Here is a 25938-nt window from a genome sequence, read left to right on the forward strand (position 1 = left end):
ATGCTTTTAGCGACTTTTTCGGCATGCCGGATCGCGCGGAGCACAGGCTCTTGGACAGTTTCTTTCGCCAAGCACAAGTTGTCGGTGAGGCCGCGACGGAATCACACGGATGCTCGACAGCGTTCAGTAATGGAAGTTGACTCCACAGAGGACGAATCGACCCGAATACTTCACAGTACTGTTGAACAAGAAAAATTTCACGCTGATGATGAGAGGTGAGTCTAGTCTCTAGTATCGTTGATATACTTTTCTCATTTTTATTCACATCAAGTTTGTTTTCGAATTGATTGATTAAAACATCCGTAAGCTACTGAAAAATTAAAAAATTCTGTCATATAAAATATTTCTAGAAAAATTTTAGTATTAACCCTTTGGGGACGAGCGCCGCATAATGCGTTTTACGCACATCATTAAGTTGGCCGAAGAACTCATATATGCGTTTGGGGAAGGCAGTTGTTAGAGCCGAAAAACGCATATATATGTTACACCTAAATACATGTCGATGGCCGAAACTGTTAATAAACCAAACTTGAAAAGTTTATGAGCAAATAAACATTTTATTTATCCCGTGGAAAATCTGTGTACATGAAAGGGTTAAAACAAACTGATTGTGAATTTGAAAGTATGTAGTCTATAAGTGAAAGAGAAAGCTAACACAAATAATAAAAAATGGTTTAGCCACTGCAAAGCATGCCACATTCTGCATGTTCATGGGGTACATTGATAGTCACTGCAAGTGTTCAATCTAATCTGAAACTGATTTTAATCTGACACTGCAAGTGTCAATCTAATCTGAAACGGCGCAAGAATTTACTTAATGACTTATGTTAATAACAAATATAAGAAACTTTCAATTGGCGTGTGTTCTATCTAAATGTTTATATTAAGAGCTAATACTATTAGAGATTAATTTTTTATTCATTTGGAAGCATTTGCGCCTTTGGAAGCAGAGAAATTTGAAAATGTCCTTGTTAACCACCTAATATATTATATATATATATATATATATATATATATATAATATATATATATATATATACCCTAATATATACCACCACTTATACAGACCACCCTAATATATATATATATATATATATATATATTATATATTCATATATATATATTATATATATAAATATATATATATACAGGGCCGGTCCTGCCTTGCATGCGATGCATGCAAAAAATGCGGGCGCACGCCTTAGGGGCGCTAAAACGAGATTCGGAAATAGAATTTATAATATATATTTTTTTAATATAAAATTTAGAATACTTAATAGATTATAATAAACAATCTAACTTAATGGATACGTAGACACAAAAGCATATTCAGTTTGCAATGTGATATCAGTAGAAACAATTCATTACTCTGCAAATTAGTAAATTATTGTTCTGCTTATTGTTTCATGTACTTATTAAATTCTTCTCGTTTGATGTTTGAAGTTAATGTGGACTCAAAAAAGAAATTGTCTAGTGTTCAAACCCATAAGCACAAACCTACGAAAGTTTAAATTATTGGGCATTATTGACGAAAAACTACGAGCTGATTTAGTTTGAACGAAACTTGTTAAAAAAAATAGATACAAATTATAATATAAAAACATGGAAAATTGGAAGTCAATCCATAGAAAATGGCTTATTAAATTAAGACCGAGAAACTGAATAGTAACTTTTGTTTTTGTTGAAAATGTTTCGCATCTGATGAAATTGGACGTTGAAGGCATACGTGGTTAGATTTATGGAAATGGAGCAAATATGAAAAATTGAAGCAAAATGTACTAGAAACAAAAATCTTGAGCTTTTTTTGGACACCTATTGGTGTCCGTACTAATTTTACTTATTAACTAAGCTTTTCAATATAGTTAAGGAAATATGTAATTTCTTTGCATCTTTTAATAAAATACGTTAAAAATTTAACTTTAAAACAACAATCTGATATTCTGAATCAGATGGAAAAGTAAATATGAATACAATTCGGTCCTTACGATAACAATAAGGAGAAGTTTACGATACAATTTTGGATATTGTGAATAATGAAAAAAAAATTAAATAAAGTTTAAAAAATCAACATGAAAAACAGTGTTCTGTTTGAAAATAAAATAAGTAAAATGTTTCAAAATCCAAATATTAATATTACACATATGAAAATGTAAACTATTTGATTATGGTCAACCCGCAAATCTCTTCGATTTTCTAAAAAAAATTAGAATCATGTATTTTATAAGCGTTTAGATTATATTTAATTTTTTGTGTACTAAATCCAGAATTATTAACCCCTTCGACTCGGATGCCGAAAATTCGCGAGTGGAAAGTGTTAAAAATCAATTTAAAGAATTTACGTAAATATTTATATAATTTTAATAATAAATGCTTAAACAGTTAAAATTATTGGGGGGGGGGCGCTAGAACAAATCTTGCGGGCGCTGAGGACCCCAGGACCGGGCCTGTATATATATATATATATATATATATATATATATATATATATAAATGTATTATTACCGTGCTTTTTATTAATTTATTCATTTTTGAATTACGAAAATTTAAACATTGATTTTTAAAGTATGCTATGGTTAACGAATCGAATGAAATGTTAAAAACTCTGTGTTAAAAATTTACCGCTTTACCATAGTTTTGTATGGCACTTGATTACCTCAAAAACAAGTGAATCTTTAGATTTTTATATTCAATCTCTACATTTTTTCTGCTCTTTAGGCATTATCATTCAGACATTATAGTCGGAATTAAAACATACTTTTCTGGTAACACTGGTCTTGATACTTGATAATTTAGCTCTTTCGTAAGCCATGGAATATTGGAATTGAAGTAAAATGAGATCCAATCACAAGTTAAATGCATTTTTAAAATCCGCAACGTATAATATTCAAATTAGGAAAATTAGTCCTTAGTATTAGAAAAAATAGTATTACGGGTAGGTGACCCTTGACGGAAATCATTTGGTTTTTGTTGTTAATTTGAGGCACATGCATTAACCGAAAGTGGGATGAAAAATTAATCGATAATTGAAATGACTATAAAAAAATAGGGTTGATGATAAAAAGTAAAAATTTAGGATCCATATGTATAGACTCATTCATATTAGAGTTAAGGAACTCGAAAGGCCATTAATATCCAATGATTCTTCTCTTGACTTTTATACTCATTTAGAATTTTATCTTTCATCAAAGCATATCCTAGTTCTCTAATCACATCCTGGATTAAAACGTTCACAGTTACTTTCCTAATCTTAATATAATAAAAAATAAATTTAAAAAAACTTGTTTAGTCCGGTTTATATGTCCAGTCCTTAAATATCATGTCAATCTCATCATTTTAAGATTTTTTCTTGTGTCCTTCAATGTACTCATTTTTCTGTTTTTGTTAAAATTTTATCCCAACAATTAAAACATAGCTTTCCATCTCGACTTGATTCTTATTTTAAAAAAACACCTCATATTAAACAAATTTTTAATGATCTAATAGAACTCAATATTAAAGCAAATAAATTTTCTTTTTAATTAACCATTTTAATTGTTTATTATTATGCTCAAATTAAATGAGAATGATTTATTGCGAATGAACACGCAAAGTTCTGTAATCTATTGCTAAAATTAGTATACAGGTCTGTAATGTAAATTCATAAATCTGTCACACGGTGCAGCTAAAATTTGTTTTCATACAACAATCGCATTTGAATTCAAGAATAAATGAACCAACTAACATATAACGTTAATGGATTTTTGATATTTGAAAATAAAATTCCAACATTTGGATTTAGAGTTCGAAACTAATAATAAACTTATATTTTTAATTTTTATTATTTATTATACGATTTCTTAACGCTGAGTCAAAATGGAATTTCTTCCAATTAATTTTAGTTCTTAAGCGTTATTAATTTTAGTGAACCCTAACTTTCGCCAAAACCAAATACAATTGTTTAAGTGAAAAGGGCGAAATATTCAAAATTTGATTGAATTATTTAAACCCTCAAAAATATTAATTACAATTTATGGTAACATAATGGAACATACAAGCCATATATTATGGTACCAAATATTTATCTTATAATTATTTAATTTAAATGCATAGGATCCAAATAGAATTTAATGTAGTAATTTTGTATTGCAAACTATGTTATTAACTCTGGTCAGCCGTCCCTAACCAAATCCTATTGAATTATTAAAGAAATAAATATTATCTTTAAAAATCATTTAAATGTAGCCATAGTTCATGAAGCTTGTAGTAATCTTTCCACTAACTCTCGTTTATTATCGATAAGTGTAAACGAACGTAATTTGCGTAACTTACCAAATCGTACCAGATCATTAGATGGAATAATGTTGTGTCTATGAAATATTATTTACAATTTTCACAATTTCCTGTTCCACATATAATGTTTCATGTGGAGTCGTGGTTCTATAAATATGATTTTGTTAGATAAATATTTATGCTGACAAGCAAGCGTGATGTTTGATCACAACTATAGTACGATTTCATTTTTTCGACACGCACGCAGAACCCGACGCACATAAAAATGAATTCTGCATATACAATTCAAAATAAATTGAAACCCGTTGCATATAATTCGAACATACAGTATTCAAAAATAGCTTTTATGACGAGATTGGCTATTTGCACGTAAAATGATTTTTTCTGAATTTATTTAAGATGGAAATGCTTCTTGGTTTCAATTTTGATGACCATAACACGTATGTTTGTTAATTGGCTATAGCCGGCGTCAAGTTCTCATTGTCAGTTATGTTATGATTATAGTCCCCTTCATTTAAGAACGAATTCTGCAAATGTTGTCATTCTTGTTCATCTGTATGCTTTCCGTCGTTTAAACTATAACTTTAGAACAAAATTTCTTACATATAAGGTTAAACTATTTATTCGAAACAGAAAATAAAGGAAGTGCTCTAAAATTCAGTGGAGGCAAAAGTTGTTCTTATCATATGTATATATTTTTTTAAATTAGCAAAAGCTTGTTTGAAGATGTGCCCATTATTGCTATTAGCGAGCGCTCTACTATAGATCTCATTGCTTTTAAAGGGTCAAAAGTAAGTTTTCAGGTTCGATTTCTTTCAGTAATAACTGTTATTTGTATACAGATAGATCCTTTTGTTTTTTGTTTTGCTGTAAGTTGAACTTTAGTATTTAATTACCAGCAATTCGTTTTTGCATAGATAATTTAACTTAGTCATAACGGTAATATGTTTTCGAAATTATGCGTTGTTACATGTATTTCATGTTTTTTTCGGGTGAAGATTTAACATAATAAAAAATATAACTTAACTAAGACAGAATACGAAAGTGAAAGAAAAAGAAAATTCAATACAAGAAGAAAAAAAGTTTCTACAAAGATTTCTTGTTAACTTTGTTTAAATTATGTTTTGTTACATATTATTATATTATATTCATAAGCTTTGTTTAAATGGTTGTGCTGCGTTACAGATTATTGTTACTGACGACGATAAAAGTCATTATGAACCATTTTACTGTTTATAGCTATTGTTTTTAAACTTATATTTATTCTTGTCACAACCGTCCTGGGGTTGTGCACACCTTATTTTGTGTGATATGATGAACTAACCAATCGTATTTAAGTACAGTATCTCAGTATTTCCATGTAGACAAATGTCCAATTTACCATTACTTTACCTTTCTCCCAGCTTACTGGTAAATTAAAAAAATATTACTGATCAAAAAATAGTGGCACAACCGTACCCAGTATCCGCTACTTTATTTTGTATTGATATTTCTTAGTTTGACTAATGTAGTAGCTACTGCATTAGTCAATCTAATACAAATAGAGCCATGTTTATATTTATAGACTTAGTATTCTCAAAATTATGACCAAATTACATTCCCATTATTCTCAAAATCAAAAACTTAATCATTTTTAATTATATTGCACATATTATTGTTAATTTATCCGATTAAATATTAACGTTAATGACATTACGGATTAGTGCAATGTATTATATGTGAAGCATAATCAGTCAAACATGTTACAGAGATTAGTTAATTCGATAAATTATTCTGTCGTGCAATGTTTGCCAAAACAATCTCTAATAATGTGCAGAAATAAATCACTAACATGTTAATGAACAATGCAATGTGTCTGGCTTCGATCACGTGTTGAGTCTTCAAGTCGAAACTGTAGCATTTCTTTGCAACGAATTTGCGAGCTGAACCAAATAGTCTTATTAGAATCACAAACGTTATGCATTATTTTTTATTGAAATATTATATTTATTGCCAAAATAGTAGTAGTATATTATAATTCATAAAAAAATCACTGATAAATAAGTTAATTGCGAAACATAAAATGAATTATGGTTTTTTATGACTTGTAATTTTCTATTTTAGTTTTTCCAAAGTTTTTGTACTTGAAAAAAATTTTGTAGACTGTTATTGAAAGTCAACAAATCAACGAAAAAGTTGTTCATATCATTATGAAACTATTTTCAGATTGAAGTGTGTAAAGAATCAATTTTATATTAAAAATTATGCTGTGTGTATACTACGATAGTAAGAATTCATAAATTATAAATGAAACGTGTAAACTTGTAATTAATCATTTAAAGCTTTAATTAGTCATTTAAAGCTTTTTAAATCATTTTTAATACTGATATATTACCAAATTATCTTTAAAGGAATTATTATTGATATTATTAAATACACTTTTTAACTACTGTTCATTGTATAAAGTATTTATTTTATATATATTTGGTACGTTGACAAGGATATAAAAATTTAGTTTAGTAAATTAAAAGAACATGCCTATATAGTAAAAATAAAAAACAGCGATATTGGAGCTTTCTAGAAAATTTCTTTTAAGTACTTAATTATTCAAATAGTCGAAATAAGACTTTTAAATATATTTGGTATCGTGACAAGGGTATAAAAATTTAGTTTAGTAAATTAAAAGAACTTGCCTATATAGAAAAATAGAAAACAACAACATTGGAGCTTTCTAGAAAATTCCTTTTAAGTACTTAATTATTCAAATAGTCGAAATAAGAAGAAATAAATAGTCAACTATACATTATGTATGTTTCGACCCTGTGTTTTTCATAAAAACAAGAAAAATAATCAGGAAAAAGCATAACACACCATTTTTAAAAATATTGCTTCATAGAAACAAACCATGAAAAATTAATGAAATAATAAACTAGTGGCTTGTTATGTTCACATATCTCAACATCGAAACTAACTACTTTAATATATATTATATTAAAGTAGTTACTGGTTATTTGGCAGTGTTGTATTTTTTATGTAACATCAGTGTCTTTATGCTCATATAAAGTAGTAACGAATTTGCATTACTGCAATATATGTACATCTGCTATTATACTATCGATTACAAATTACACTTTTGATGTGCAAGCTAATTAATTGTGACGTTGCATTTTGACACCAATGTCCAGAAAATTCCGTGCGTGGAGAGAAGCGCCGACTGGGAATAGAATTTTGATGGCATCGGCCTAGATAGATCATCAACTTCAATAATAAAACGTATTTCCGCATACGAAAGAGATTTGTTTTTACAACAATTATATATTTATATATATATATATATATATATACATCATTGTATCGTATGACAAAACTTTTATAAAAAAATGAATGTCCAGTATTCGATCCCGCACCCTTTTCATGACGATTGCAAACCACCGCAGGACTTAGTGAATTCTAAGAAATAGAAAATTGATAGTTTTGACTCTATATTTAAAAACAGTGAATAAATGTGACACTTATCTCGGACACTAACACATCATTCTCAGCTTCAGTAGCTGATATTCATCTACATTTTCCAACATCATATGTCGAGAGGCGATGTTACCTTTGGCAAGACGTATATATTACACTATATACTTTTACGGTAGGATAAAGTTGCTCAAGTTGTGCCCCCAAAGGAAATAATGCTATAATATTAAAAGAAAATTTTTTGGCGTTTATTCTATATTTGTAGTTGTCTTTTAATTAACAATCACTGAAATTTTAATTTCGTACATTAAAATCGTTTTTTTAACGTTTTTCAGAAATGTGCTTTCGGTACTATTACGTATTCGGTCTGTTTTCTATAGGCGTTAGTTTCTAAGTCGAACATAATTATTAAAATAATTTTGTAATTTATATATAATTTTATTTTATAATAAAACTAATTTAAAAATATTAAAAAATATTGATTTCAAAAAGTTTTTCAGTACAAATGTTTATTGTACGCGGAAACTCACAGTTATACCAAAGTTTTGGGTTGCACTTAAAAGCTCATAATTTTCTGACGACATTGATTTTAACATTATTTAATATATTTTTTCGTGATAGTTACGATCAATACGTTTAACTTAATAATCCTCTTTGAAAAGTTGTTACTTTAATACTTAAACAATTAAATTTTACAGATTTGTCATGATGATTTTTAAGTAATTCGAGGTTGCTGATTCCGAAAATTAACAGAACTTTGCTAACAGCTTTAGTTCTTGAGATATATCAATGCACTAGTTTTAAATCGCAATGAAAAATAACACATATTTTTATTATGCTTTCAAAGGACGTGGACATGGTCTCATTGATTTCGCCGTAAGTTCTAACATTTATCAGCCAGCACGTGGATATTCCACGTCTTGGAGGATTTTCTCGCCTGATTTTCTGGTTTTCTTCTCATTAATATTCATAGAATTCACGAACCGTGGATTTTTGTCAGTTCCTTAATTTCAAGATCATCGAATAGTTTTAACTCTTCCTGTCTTCTCTTTTATTATTGGTCTCTCAATGTCTTACATGGGAGGCCGAAGATTTTGATGCTCTAGGTTGATCATAATTAACTATGGATAGGGGTCATGTAGCTGAACGTAAGTAGACCCCAAGACCATTGATGTCATAGTGTATAATTTGCTTCTATCCCTTGAATTTATTCTATTGATGTTTACCACACAGAACAAACAGTCGTCGTGGTGATTGTGAGGTTTTCTCTAAATTAAGCCGGTATTAAAATTATAGCTTTTTTTGACATTAAAGTAAGCACACTACGCAATTTTGGCACATAATATGATGAACCCATGTTTTATCTTGATTGCGCAATTCAAGGTTTTCGGTATTATTCAAAAACATAATCACCACAGATGTATCTAAATCTATCTGAATTATGCACACAACATCTTAAAGTCGGAGTCATACCAAAAATAGCAGATAAAACTCTTGGTTATTTGTTAAGTCGAGATAATCATAGCCGAAATGACTAAAAACTCAAAAACAGCAGCTGTTATGCAAAAACGAAAGGCATTAAAATTCTGTTGCGAGTGTATTGTTTTGTTTTTAACATAATATGAGTTGTTGTGATATCTTTATTTCATTAACTGTTTATTGTTATATAAAATCTTTTTTTTTCGTGTCCAGATATCTTGTTCGTTTATCGGATGGCAGCGAAGCATGGGTGCCCTCGAACATTCTTGAGAAAACAGATAAGACAACTGATAAACATGAGAAAAGTTCGAGCGCGAAAGGACAACATGAAGCGGCGGCCAGAAGAGAGTAAGTTTTTTAATGACATATTATTTTCAAAAGATGAATTCATAAGGGGCGGAGCACACACATCCAATATAATTCTTAGCAATTATTCTCTGAAAACCAAACTACAATAACACGTATAAAACAAAACAACTAATTATGTTCAGTAAATTCCCAGATAATTCATCTTTGTAAAAATGGTTTTCTGTTATTATTTATCAAAGATTTGCTTCCTTTTGTGTCATAGGCGTCGTAAACAGGAACGGCCAAGGGGCAAAAGGATCCATCATTTTATTTTTTATTTTGAAAAGTTTGCAGAGAATAATAGCTACACTATTTAATCAACTTAAAAATTATAATCTAAAGATGTATTGTTAAAGAATAACCTTTACTAATGTCATAAATCTTGTTTTGGTAGGTATTTCTGTTTCATTCATCATAATCATAATGCTTGTTTCTTGAATACAACTTTTGTTTGAAACATTTATTTCATGGACATATTTTTTACAAAGATGACACTCCTTATAACTTTCCGTCCTTATATATATACGTTTGTGTGTATATTCATATATATTGTACTATACACATTGTTAAAAAAAATACTGTATTGATAGCGAAATATATTTTACCTTATTTATTTATATAACTACTATTGTCTTTCAGTATATTTCATACAATAAGTAATTAATGAAAGAGCAATTCTAATTTTTCCTATTATTGTGGGCATCATGCTAGCAAATTAATTTCACAAACTAGATAATTGATCTTGACTATTTAATTATATTTTGTTCTATCAATCTTAGAATGAGTCTGTGATAATTCAGTAACACCAGAGCGTTGTTGCAATTAATTGCTGCTGACTAATAATGTTAATTTTGTAATTCAAGATGCCTTTACTATGTATATCACCTGCACATTTATGAAACACGTTATTAAGCACAAAGTTAAAAGTTGGCTACATATACTGTGCACTTTTGGCACAATTCTGTATAGTATTGAACTTTTAGACATTCTAGGAATCAAATACGTCAACAGAGGTTGGAAAACTCAGTTAAAATATTAGATTAATTTGGTTATACCTATGCATATTTTTTAATTTTACCTACAATATTCCTTATTGCTATATTATTTACGAATCAAAAAAGTGCTCATGTTTAAAACAATTATAATTAAAAGTTATTTGCATTAAATGCAAACAGCGGTACTTTTTCGTTATAGTTTTATGGCCAAAATGTTTGAACCAAAGTTTTTACAGTATCATTCTTAATTTTGTTTGTTTCACAGAAATTATAGCAATAGAATTTTCATGATATAAATAATGTAAAACAAACTTAAATGTTTCTTCAAACAAACGATTATCAAAATCTTTTTTTTTTTTTTAATGATAAATCAATTTTGGTATACACCTATAGTTTTTTTTCAGAATTTTTCATAGCGCAGATAAGAACCTCTAATATGCAGATTAGAGTACATATTGAATCCACATTGAATCTTTGAGAATGCATCGAATTTTTTAACCATTAATAACAAATCTCTAATATATAATATATCAATAAAATGATATATAATAATGATATGTAATAAATTAATTGTAATATTGTAAGAAAGAAATTTATTCAATTTTAATTTAATTTAATTTTTACAAAATATTTACATGTAGTAAATTATGCATTAATTTCTATATTAATCCATGCAAACATTTTTGATCTGCATCGTTCAGATTATACTATATATTTATTGCATTTTATATAGTTTAATATTTGTTATTTATATATTTGATGTGGTAAATGGAAAATAAATGTAAATTCAAAACCGATATTTGAAAATTGCAGTACTCACTTGTTAGTATTCTAATAGCATGGAGCGTATATTCGTAAATTATATATATTTAAATTTTTAGTGGTTATAAAATACTGTATAATTTTATTGCTTACGATTTTTTGTGAACTTTGATAAGTCATCACAGATAATTTTTTGAAAAGAATTTAAATAATATTTTTTCCACATATACATATAATCATAAGGATGGAACTCTTGATTTGGTATATTTTATGAAAAAAATAATCCTTGAGAATCCAGAAAATTAACCTTGTGGACAAAATTTTTGGTGCGAGTTACAGAGCTATATAAATTAGACTTGCACCGATATTCGGTTACTATTCGGTATTCGGCATATTTGGCACCTTTTTTAATATTCGGCCAAATACCAAATAGTAAATTACTATTTAGTAAATTTTTCTATCACATATTTTATACTATTCGGGTCGGCGGCCGAATACCGAATACTTGAATATTCGGTATTCGGCCGAATAGTATAAATGGCGCCAAATATTCCAAATAACAAAGAGTAACCGAATAGTGGTTGCAAGCCTCGGCATACAACTTGAATATACACATAGCGAGTTATAATATAACAACTAATATAGTAATTACATGAATACAAACGAGTTGCGGCGCCAAAAGCCTGCCGAATAGTTGCCGAATATTCGATATTCGGTCTCTGGAACATGCCGAATATTCGGTATTCGGCATTTTGACGAATATACTATTCGTTGCAAGCCTAATATAAATATTTATTTCGTAGTTATACAACAAAAATGCACTAAATTCATCTATTATTCGATCTATTCTCACTTCTTGTGATTGCATGTTAATGTATTTTTTATGATAAATACTATTGACCTACTTATGAAATATTTTTAGAGCAACGAGATGATTTAGAATTATTTCTAATTTTACAGAGCAGTTGTCAAAGAACTGATAGAAACAGAAGAAGAGTTTCTGCCGAGACCTGGACTACGTGGTTACGAGATACGCCAGGCCGAAACCAGGAAAAGTGCCTAGGCTTGTTCGCGATAATTTAGATGTGATATTTTCTAATATTGCCGAGATTGCAGAATTCCACAAAACGTAATAATAATTTTTTCATACAATATTGTAATCATGATCCAGAATGTTTTATATTTAAGGAGTTAAATATTTAGCATATAATATGATAATAACCAACAAAATAATTGAAACTTAAATGATTGCGTGTTGCATTTTGGAGCTGTTTATTTCTAGTTTTGATTTTCAGCGTCGGTTTGAATTTTTACTTATTATATGAATAAATATTGAGATTATATAGGCAGAGGCGGCCGAAAGCTCTGTGAAAAAATTTATAAGAATACTATTAGTGGTGCATGGCATCGTTGCTTAAGGCAAATTGCTGAAACTTTCCGTATTCTGTACCGTATTTTGAGAGCTTTAAATTATTTTGAAAATTTGAAAAGAAAAAAAATGTTTGAGAATTTTGAAATAATAAAACTAATAATATCGAAGCGCGTAGCGCCGCGTCGAATTTTTTAACTTCCCGTAGTAATCCCGTAGTAATAAATAGTAATCGCAAAAAAATTGAAAATGAAAATTTTTATATATGTTTATATTTCAGAGGTTTTTGAACAAGAATTGAACCTTAGAGCAAATGGATGTATGTGTGTGTGTGCGAATACAAATTTTCGTCGACGATTTCGCAAACACGGATCACCGATTAGAATAATTCAAAAAACATTCGATTTCTACTGATAAGGAGAAGTGCTTATTAGTTTTTGTCAAAGGCAGTTAGTCGTTTTGGAGATACGGACAAAGAGTGCCAAAATGGTATTTGTTTTTGAGATAACAGAGCGTCCGGTTTAATAATTCAAAAACATTATACTTGTATTGATGAAATAAACAACAGGTGAAATTTTTGTGATGGCAGGTCCAGCATCTCTGGAGATCTAATGAAAAAAGTAAAAATAATGCCATTTGGCAGTCAAAATGATTCTTAGGCATATTTTCATCGTATTATCAGATATTTTATAAAGATTATAATAATGAGTACAAATTTTTATGTACATTTATATTGGTTACTACCAATGTTTACACGTTAGACGACTACGCGACGTTTACGCGCTTTGATATTTCGAGCCGAAATCAGCTATCCAGCGCGATTTGTTAACACTAGAAAGGCGTACGATTTGACTATACCTACATGCCTGAAAGCAGTCAAAATGACTGCGGCATGAAAAAAATAAATAATGCGTTTAGAAATTTGTTTAAAATTAATTTTTAATATTGCATGTATTATTTACATTTATACAAGTTATCTATAAGTGCTAACAATAAAAATAGTTTATCTAAAAAAAGTTAATAATTTCAATCAAAATATAAAAAAAAATTTTTTCAAAGAAGTCAATTATTTTCAAAAATTTCAATATTGCTCAAAAATCCAATTTTTTCAATGTTTTGCAAAGCTTTTTTAATAATTTACGGTACGGAAGTTTCAGCAATTTGCTTTAAGGCACGATGCCATGCACCACTAGTTTTTAATCAATTTGCTTTACTATTTATTGATTCTTATGTGAAGATGAGACAAGGATCCCTGCGCGTTGGCTGGCACTGCATATACACACAATTTCTCATAGTTGTTTTGTCAAAAGTTGAGTTTCTATTAGTTGAAGGAGATAAGGATATGTAAAGCCGCTTTCAAAAGTGTAATTCATTTCTATCTTATTACCATTTTTTCTTTTCCTCCTTAGAGTTTTGTTGGAAGGTGTGAAATATTACGCGTCCGAGCCACGATTATTGGGAAAAACTTTCCTGCGTTTGGAACGCGACTTCGATCGGCATGCACAGTACTGCCTGGCGGAAACTGGAGCTCAAGATTTCTAGCAGAAAACGATGAAGCCAAGGATTATTTTGAGGTTTTTATTATATATATATATATATATATATATATATATTTCCATACCATAAATTATAGTTCATATTGTTTATTGCATATGTTTAATAACATATTAAAAATTTGCTGAACTCACCACTACATCGACGATTACACAGGTCCACAAAATGAATAGGTTGTCTGAATTGAGTATGCGACATAAGTTTTCCAATGCAAAATATGATTATGCTCCCTGGGTAATCTCCGAACATATTTGCACATATTTGAAAATATATATACAAAAAAAATTCAATAAAGATTATAAAAGCATTGCAGAAAGCCGTTACTCAGGTCATCAGGACAAAAATGATAAGATTACAATTATTATGCAGAAGAATAACTAGATCGAAAATTTTATTTGTTATTTTTTATTTTTCTCCGTGTTTTGCAGTTGACCCCCAATTCTGACTTTACATTGGAAGACATATGTCGATATGTCGCACACTCAATCATACATTATTTTTTATTTTGTGGACCTGTGTTATTAATGATAGTTTTGAACTCAACATGCAATTATTAATGCATTGTTTTTAAATGCATTAGTAATTAGGAACATAAATTTTAAAATTCACATGAAAGCGGTGGTCGTCAGAATTTACTTGCACCCAATTAGGAATAATATTTATATGATGATGAATAATGGGCAGTAAGATTATATTATTGGATTTTACATCAGTAGATGCCCAAAAAAATATAACAACTATTCGTCAAGAGCGACTAAAATTCCTTCTTCATCTCCTACGCCAAGAGAGTTGCATCTACTAGGCGAGTTTGTGCTTAAAGAAGCACATACAAATATATTATTAGAATAAATTTTTGGAAGATTTCTATTTTTTACGAAAGAATATACTACTATTTGTTGTTCAATTTTTGCATTCGTTTAAAATGTAAAATGCATCTGAATTTTATTATTTTATTTTTTATTAAATCAGTTTTAATTATCTAATGCGGTAATACATTTCTTTTTAATTATCTAATGCGGTAATACGTTTATGATACTTATGTTATTTTAGTTTCGATCATCAACATATTTGTAAAATAAATATTGGACTTAAATATGTTAAATAAATATTTCATACCATAAAGAAGGAAGAAAATGAAAAATATCTACAAATTGACACTTTAGATTCGTGTCTCTAAATCCTTAAAGATCACATTTAATTATAGATCCACTTTATCCGTTTTCGAATTTATTTTTAATTAGCAATGAGGATTAGAAAATATAGGAATGGATCTTTGTACATAATACTATTCAATAATATAATATGTTTACACATGTTTCGGCGAACAGTTTGTGTATACTTATAATTTTGTCGTCTCTAATCATAATATTAATAATAAAACTTGCGATCATGAAGTTTTGTCAATTTATAGCATCTTTTTTTAACAACTAAAAAGAATGAAAGATGATTTAAATTAAATAAATATAATAAAATGTTTGAAATTTAGAAACAGCTTTTGCCAAACAGCTTTTAATAAACAGCCATTTGTTGTTTTTTATGCAGAAATATAACAGGCTTAATTTATATAGATCACAACTTTTTTATGAAAGTATAAATAAATAAACAATATTTTTTTTTTATACGAGTCATTCAATTTAGCACGATATATATTAAGCGGGTCGATTTGTATGAATAAAAAATAGTCACTTAGGCACATATAATTTTCGGATATTAGAGCTCAAAATAAGGTACTTTCCTGAAGAAACCGCACCTCTAAAATAAATTCTGATGTCCCGCACCAAAAATAAGGGTTAAAATTTGAAAAAAAAAATTTTTCACCCATTTAGAGTGCCTCAATGCTTCCAAATGTTTGACCGCTCCTACTAACTTTGGAAGACCAATGCACCCATTCCCTGGATCAACCCCTGAGAGGTTTTTCAAAATTTAACCCTTATTTTAGGGTCAATGCACGGGCCATCAGAATTCGTTTTAGAGGTATGGTTTCTTCAGCAAAAGTATCTTATTTTGATCTCTGAAATCCAAAAAATCATATGTGCCTAAGTGACTTGCCCTAATATATATATATATATATATTATATATATATATATATATATATATATATTCCTCGTTCACCATAGTATCGGTTGTGTATTTGGTTGTATTAGCCCGAAGAGTTAGATCAGATCATTTATTATCCATTAACTCTTTTTTGGTATAGTGCACATTATTGTTATTGATACTAGGTGAGGTAAGTACTGTCCTTAACACGTTTCGGTCAAATAAAATTTGGCGATGGGCATCGTAGTACTTGAAATTATTCTCTGTAGATTAGTATGAATATATTACCATTTTGCAAACCTCATTAAAGGACCGATTCTGCGGCATAAATGTTATGGCAAGGCCATGTTACGCTCCGACTTCCATACGTTATGCTAATGAATCATACTGAATACTGTCAAAATGTCATGTATTTGCTGTGCATTCAGGCGTTTTACACATAAACTGCAACGTCACTCGTATGTTATGGAGCTGTATCAGAAACACAATGTTATCTAACATCGTTTTTTTTTGTCATTTGTGCGGCTTCTAGGTTATGTTCTCCATCAGACAACCTGAGAAATTTGCCTGACTGCTCACCAACAGCATGGCTTTTGTCAATGTTAGTATGGAAAGTTCTGAATAACATGGCTTTTCCATAACATTTTTCTGTTATACGGCAGAATCGGTTTCTAAATGCGGCAAGTTTTGATGAAACTTGCCACACTTTAGGACATTTTATAAAGAAGAGATTCTCGAAGTCGACCGGTGTAAAAAAAATCTTAATTCATAGTTCAACAAAAAGTCTCAATTCTTGAAACTTGGGACAAAATTGTTTTGTTTTTTAAACTTACAAAATTAATTACAATAATAAAAAAATTGTCAAAATTTCACCATAGCTCTATGTTGCGATTAAAAGCTCATAATTTTCTAACAACGTGAGTTATTGTTTTTTTTAACTTTTAAACAACCCCGTTTGGGCTTGACGTAAAGGTCTGAGACACCCTGTATATATGCGTGTGTGTGTGAGTTTGAGAAGAGTATATTTTCAACAGTTTGATATATAAGCATTAGGAACGCATTTAATATCTACTTAGTTAAATTAGTAAAAAAAAATGAAATCGATTAGATCGGATTGATTTCGTCCCTGCTTTACGCCCTCGCTCTTGTTTACCATTACGCAAGGAGTCTCGGCTTATGTGGACCGTTCGACGCGCGAATTTTGCGAATACGCACACAACGAATGTGGCTGATGGCCCACTGCCAGAATAACACGATACTCTTCTCGAAATAGCGTCTCATGCCCTATATATACAGGAGAATTTTAATCCTAAATCTCTATTATACATACAAATTGTATATATATATATATATATATATATATATATATATGTTGAACTATGTTTATTTTTCTTAATTAATTTTTGACTCTCAAATAAACGATAGTTTGGAATGTTCGACAAGTTATTCGACTTTGAAGCAAAAATGCGTTTATTTTTGATGATAGATTTACGATACTTTGTATTAGTCTCTTAATATTTATTTATTCTCATATATCATCAAAAACTAGTTATTTATTTACTTTTACTATTTTATGAACTTTAGTAATCTAGATAATTTTTAGTATAGGCGAGGAAATTTCAGCTATATTGGTATTAACAGCTTAGGATTTAATCTGCCATTTTGATTAATGTTTTAGTCATAACAAGAATTATATATATATATATATATATATATATATATATATATATATATACGAGTATATATATATATACGATATTACGATCGTATATTCAATATATATTTATTCAATAAAGCGCGAAAATAATTTTGGGAGGTAAAAATATTTCTTACATGCACTGTCTCCGTTTACTCATTTCATATATTTTCAAAAAAATTTCACCTTGATTTAAGTTTGTCTCTTATTTATGTATCGATACGCATGCATACTTCAGAAATTAAATAAAAAGCTTTATAGTTAATTAAATAAAGATTTAAAACAAAATCGGAAAATTCTTTATCATATTTTCAAATTTGTCAATTTTTATTTTTGGCTCAACTACTCGAATTCCTAAATTTATTTTATTTCTATATAAATATTTATTATTAATATTTCTATTATTATTTCTATATAAATTTGTTTGTTTTGAATTTCAATTATTAGTATTTTCTAAAACCAAATCCGTTTCTGCAAACTATTATGTTCAAATTATTAAACATGCCCATGCCAAAAATTTTGTGTTGTAATACAGAATTCACCATTAAAATGCTTTGTTTTTTTTTGTTTCTTAGCATAATGCAACCTATTTTAAATAGCCTACGTTGGAAATATACAAGAATCTTGGCCTAGTTAGTTTATAGTCGTAAATTTAAATATGAATTTTATGATTATATATATATATATATATATAAATACATATATAAAATGTAATATATATATAAATCTTGGAATGCATAACATGAAATAAGATAGAGAAAGGTTAGGTTATAGAGTTAAAGTATAAGTACATATTTGCATGCAGTATTAAAATTTCAGAAGCTGTAGACTAATATGTGATTCTAGTGCTAATGAACTATAACAATTTTCTGATGCCAGACACAGACCATCCGAGTTATTGTCAGAGTCTGTAATCAAATGAAAAAATTAATATACCATAAAATCTTTTCTTTTTATCTTCCAAAATTTTTACCATCCTAAACTTATATACTTGTATTTATACGAATATACTAAAATGTTGAAAATTATTGAAAATAAATTATGTATATATATATATATATATATATATATATATATTATTGACTAGCAAATATTTGATCGAATGAGCTGTTTAAGATAAATCTATTTACATGGAATCGGTGATGAATTTATTGTCATGTTTGCTTTAAAATTAATTGTCTTTTAGCAATAAAACTACGCAAGAATATTTTTCACTTGTTTCTATAAATATAATTACTATTATATTATCATAGCCTAATTATATTCAATTTAGTAATCTGGACACTAGCTGTATTAAAATAGACTATTCTAATTGAGTAATAGCACTCAAAGGAAAGTACAGTACGTTCCAGCATGTAGAAATAATTTCTTCCCAAAATAATAACATAAACTCATTGATGAATAGATGATTAACTCTAAGGTCAAATATGAATGGAACATATCGATATTATTGGATTTGATGAAGATTTAAATGTCACTATAAGATTTTAAAAAATTTATAACGATTCTAAGTTATAATAGTTGTAGGAGTGTGTTCATATAAAACTTAATTTTATTATTTTTTATATCTAAACCTAAGATCATAGATGGATGAAACATATCGATATTAATTCATCTATTGACGATTGATATGCGGCTATAAATTAAACACAATCACTAACAAACAATGATTTCAAACAAGAATTTTTTAAAGAGTGTATATATGTGCAACACTAAGGTTGATAATAATTTCAAACAAAAATAATAAAAAGCATACATAAGTAGGAGAATTATGGTCAAAATTGCATAGGTTTTTCATAGGTTTTATACATTTTTATTTATTTAATGATATTTAACACTTTGCCGTCCGCACGTCTTGCAAAAATTTATTCACTTATCGCCGGTAGTGCTAATTCGTTATCACTTTGCTTGTCCCCGCCCATTCTGGATATTATCGAAAAATTACAAATTTTTAGGTCTTACTAATGTTGACGGGTATAACTTTTTGTTATCTAAATTAAAACACCAACAGGAATGAAAGATATTTGCCAATGGCCAAACGAAGGTACTGTGCTCATGACACCACTGTGGTGTCGCCGGCTGTTGAGCGCTAGTTCGCGCCCGGCACCACTGTGGTGTCGCCGGACGGCATAGTGTTAATAAATAAATATGAGCCAGTCTCAATCGTTTTAGATGATCTTTGGTTTATTGACTACCAGTAATATAATATATATCTTATAATTAAGTAGAAACTTATTTTCGATTTGGAGATTTTTTGATATTATGAAAGCTTAGAATTATTTTAAAAAAAATCATCTCAATATCTATTTTTTTGACGAAGTTATAGATATATATATATCTCTATGTGTATGATCCTCTGAAACCGTTTTTTTCATCTCTTCGCAAGCTGTTGTATGCCAGCTGCTCTCTTTTTCATTATAATACCTTATGCACATGACCTTTTTAATGATGTCCATCTTTGAACACCATGGTGTATGTAGTACATTAAATTAAATGGTGTATTTAGTACATTTTATTAAAAACTTTAAATACGTTTTTCTCAAAATGACTTTTTTCAATGCGGTGCCACAAATTAAAAAAAAACTACAAGTCGGATCGACTTGCATTTTTTTTAATTTGTTCACCACTGCAATACCTAGTCCCCCTACCTCAAACAACTTGATAACATAACGCAAAAAAATTTTGCGAAGCTTTTCGCCCCAATAACAAGGCCTTTTTTAACACTTTTTTTTTAAAATAGCTGCCATTTTTTTCCTTCTTGCTTTATTTCTTTCATTTTGGTAGGGGGACTGGATTCAAACTTCTTCTTCAACGTAGTTTCTTTTTTTTTTGTTTCGGGCGATGCGCAACGGATTTATCTGTGGCACCGCAAAAGAGATCGATTTTGCAAGGCCGACTTTGGCGCCCCCTGGTTAAAAAATGACGGCGAAAAAAAAAGAAGATTATTTTGTAATATTCTATGATTTTGTAATTTTTGTTTAAAAAAACCGCATGTCTCTATGATAAATACATTTCGAGAAAAACAAAAACAAATACCTTGCATTTTTTGTAAAAAAAAACGAACAACCTCCTTAAGGACAAAATGACATAGGTTAAGGACATACTGAGATGCATATTTTTAAGAAGGCAGTTTACGAAGAAATTGTTTGGTACACTTTGAGTCATCAACACATAAAGCATGAGCCCAAAGGAATCAAGTCATACGTCGTCGGGCTTAGTACGGAGAAATAAATTTATGCTACAAATTCAAGTTTTTTTTTAACGGTGGATCCTTTCATCTGTTTTTAGCAATTATTACTAGCATACATGGAGTAGAAGTTAAATGCCAATCAACTTTGACATGTTTTAATTTTTTTTACTTAACTTTGTAATGCTTGCGAATAGTACTATATCATTTAGTCTGAAATTGAACATAAATAAATAATTAATCAAAATTTCATGAAACACCTGATTGTTGCAATAAAATTGACGATAATCACTGCATAGTGCATAGGTGTATTGATTTTAATTGAAACAATTACAAATCTTAATAAATAAGTCCCCAAAACATGATAAAATCATCCTAAAATGATTTTTTAAAACGCGATACACGTTTGAACTAATTACTGCTACAAGACTGTGACAATGACGCTCAACATCTGACAGGATTGTGATCATTGCTTTCTTAACGTTATACAGTCGCTGAAACGTTACTAAAACTAGTGAATTTTTAAATAAGGCCACTGTGTCATTTGTCCATATATACCATTTTGTCTGTCCCTTCAGAATTTAGATATTAATGCTTTAACGTTATTATTTTTAAATTGGAATATAAATTAAATTGGGAAAAAAATTTTGATAATGATTCCAAACTAGAATAATTCGATGAGTGTTCATAAGTAGAAATAAATTTTATAATTATTTCCATAGAGATGCTAATTTTATAACCTTTTTTGCTTTGAATATCAAGTAATGCGAAATCGTTGTATCATAAGCCGGTCGCCGTTCTCCTGGTCGGGTCATCTCACGACGGTTACTTTGATTTGACATTTTGCCAAATGAAAACGCCTTGTCGGCTGTGTGCGGCCATTCGGCAAATTTCGCTTAGAATTTATCTCGTTCAAAATATATACTGCAAACTTTTTGGAGATTTCAGTCTATAGTCAAGTTTCGATACGATCGTCTATATACATATATACATATCTAAAAGATAGTTTTTGTGTTTTGCTTTTCGCGTATGTATATATCTATAGTAAACGATTTAGAGAAACTAAATTATTTATTTTTGTAAACAATTTTCTGCTTGGATTTAATTTTTGTGTTTGTGAATTCAATTCTAGTGTTTTTACGTGTAATAATTTTATATATACTTTTTATTATAAAATATAAATACATTTTATTTTAATCTAAAATAATTTCACAGTGATTGCTTCGAATACTTATATATTTGTATATTAATATCATATACAATATCAATAAATTAATTTTTTCATATTTCAAATTAAAACTCAAATTATATATATATATATATATATATATATATATATTTGTGTGTTTATGTGTATTTCGGGCATACACGCATACATATGCATATACTGTATATGTGTTTGTGTATAAATTCATGTACATATATATGTATATGTTATATATTTATACATGAGCCTTTAAAAATAATAGTATCCACAGTTTTCAGTGTTAGTGTCATAATATATTTGTGAAATACCGTGCAAAGTTATTTTGGATTACCATTTTACAAGTTTCAATTTGGTAAATATTTCTTATATACATTTATAGCATTTTGTAATTATCAACACCTTGCAATCTATCAAATTGTTTAGTAAATCATTTAAGCGAATGTGTCTATTTGCATGTGAAGCCTAGTATTAGCCTTGCCAATTTTTTAGCATAGCGTTCTATATATATTAGCGTGTTTACCGGGAAAGAATTTTGAATTAAGTAATATAAGTATCGTATTACACGTTTTATGAGACATTACTTAATTCTAGTTATAAAGAAATTCATATTTACTTAGTTTACTGATTTTCACTTTGTTTGATTATTTATATTCAATCAGTGTTCCTTTATTGATTGTAACAAGCGTAGAAGTTTGTTATATGTGAATTTTGAGGTCTTAATTGAATTGAGGTTTGAAATGTATTTTAAACAACAAGGCTAGTATTTGGTTCGATTCGATTAGTTTCTTGAATTTAATTTAGTTTTATTAGGATTTACCTGCATAATATAATAGAAATAACAATTAATTTGTAACTGAAACATCAGTCAAAATTTGATGATTTTGACTACTTTTTTGTTAATTTACGAATATAGAGCTTTTTTACTATTTTTATGATTAAAGTCATGCTTTTTCATTGTCTTCTCATGTTATTGAGGTAACTTTGTGATGATGTAATGAAAAAATAAATTTTTATATTACCTACAGCTACAGAATTCACAAAAATTTCAGAATCAATAAAATAAATTACTTAACACTTTTTTCACTCAATAAAATATTATATAATAAATTTTCTCATAATTTATCAATATCTATTTAAAAATATCGCGGTTTCTTTAACACATTTATTGAAAAGTTGCCAGTTAGAACCTGGTATAAATTGATTTTGCTTTTCCGATTATATTTAATGTACCAAAACACGAAATTATATAGTCAATGCGATTTATGCAATATTGTCTTGGGATGCAGAAAATATTGTAGAACTTAGACTGTTCTCAGGATAATATATAAAATAGTAATCATAATTAAGTATATAATGTAGTTTATAAATCCTATATCATATGTTCTCATTATATATATATATATATATATATATATATATATATATATATTGTGGATTTTTTGTTCGACTTTGAAACATATAATATGTATATATATATATATATATATATATATATATATATATGTGTGTGTGTGTGTATCTTTTGATGATTTGATCAGTTTAGATGACATTTTACAACTGTTTGAGTTTGAGTTTAAGTTTGAGTAGTTGGTTATCGCTTTTAGTTTATCACGTCTTATGTATATTTTTATTGCAATTATTAATTACCGGAACATCTTTCTCATCATGCTTACAATTAGTCATGTTTTTCCTTACACGTAAAATTTAGAGTTTGCCATTGAAAATAAATCCATTTCAGCTTCTCTGTGAAATTTAATTCAACTATTTATTATATCCATTTTACAAATATTTTAGATATTTAGATTTTAAATATTGATTTAAAATTAAATACAGAACAGAAAATAAAAAAAAGTTTGAGATTGTTAAGTCTTTTCGCCTCTACTCTATTCATCTTATTCTGAAAAATAAAAGAATATTTCAACCAAATGGTTAGAAATATTTGACACATAAACGCATATTCAAACAGTTCTTTATTATTTTTTATTTAGTCGTAATTATTTTAAATACAATGATATGATAATAAGAAATAAGTAAGCATAGAAATTAATATAATAATCCTTTTACATGATATAAAACATATAATAAATGATACTGAGCTTCAATAGTGGATACAAAGTATTAGTAAATTATTAGATGTTGGAACAATGACAAACGATGCGATCAATGTTGTTTCTTTTTTGGCGTACACGGACTAAGATGCTTATTATAATATCATATATAACTTTTATACTTGTAACTGTTGAGATAATATTCAACATATTCAAAGTGTGGTTCATTTTTGTATTATTTGTATCGGCGTCTCCACCGTAAACATTGACGTTTTCGCTGAACATAGAGATTGTTAGAATGTGTTGATTCATACAATATCTTACGTTTTCATCACGATACCAATTTTTTGAAAATATTTGATTAAATTAAAATTAAACGTTATATTATACATTATATAATTTTTGCTACTACGAAAATATCATAAATTCGCATAAGAGCGTAGGAATGCTTGTAGAATGCAGATTGTGAAAACACATGATGATTTTCATTTGCGAAGGTGTTGAAGAAATTGCATAATCATGTATTTTGAACTATGCATCACTATCAAAAATATATTTTAGTGTTTAAAATTACTATTCGTATTTTTGTTCTGGATTATATGTAGTATATATAGCATATTTGGTTTTATGAATGTATTGCATACACAATCAATAATTAAATATGGAAAAGTGAGCAGAAGTTAAAATTTTAGAAAATTGTATTTATATAATAAAAAGAACGTATATAAAAGCTTATTAGGATATTTTAAATATGATAAATCTAATCTAAAATGCGTGCTTAATAATTAAGTAAGCATTTTTAAAGATAGAAAGTTGGCAAATAGCGTTATGATGAGAATTATATAATTTGTTCGACAATGTAAAATAACGTTTATTGTTATTTTATTTTTATTTTTTCTTATCTTTTCTTTGGCTTGTGAATTTTGATGTTGTAATGTATGAATGGAATCTTAAACCAACTGAAAAAAGTGATTTTTGATAATTCTTATTTTCCTATTCGTTTCGACTTATAATTTTATATGACATCAGTGGATATAATTAAACTGTAATATATTATAAAACACATTAATATGTATATAATGTTATATATATATATATATATATAAATATATATATATATATAAAAATATATATATATATTAATATATATAATATATATATAATATTCGATATATATATATATATATATAAGAAAGTTTATAACTATCAATAATTGGGTATTAATAACTGATACCAGTTGTTATGAATTTTAACAATTTTTTGAGAGACATTTGTCTGCAAGACAGAATTTATATTAATACGTTAAATCACTTGTAGAGACGTATGGAAAATTATTAATTCCTATAAATAGTTTGTGTTTCGTATTCACTTTTATAATATTTTACATAGCATCTTATATATAACACGTTTTTTAATTACATATTTTATTAAAAATATGTTTTATTTCAGGAAATTTCTCAAAGTTTGTCTGACGATAAGAGTCTGACTGAACATCTGAAATTGCCACTCCAACGAATTAACGACTATCAGCTGCTTTTGAAG

The 25938-nt window shown here is 28.1% G+C and overlaps 1 pseudogene; it reads left to right on the forward strand.

Moving 5' to 3' along the window:
- On the forward strand, positions 1-25938 carry LOC113374470 (annotated as a pseudogene).

This window comes from Ctenocephalides felis, unplaced genomic scaffold, assembly GCF_003426905.1.
Source record: "Ctenocephalides felis isolate EL2017-DRISC unplaced genomic scaffold, ASM342690v1 CF-g0.4_SCAFFOLD_01827, whole genome shotgun sequence".
In the NCBI taxonomy this organism is placed as follows: Eukaryota; Metazoa; Arthropoda; class Insecta; order Siphonaptera; family Pulicidae; genus Ctenocephalides; species Ctenocephalides felis.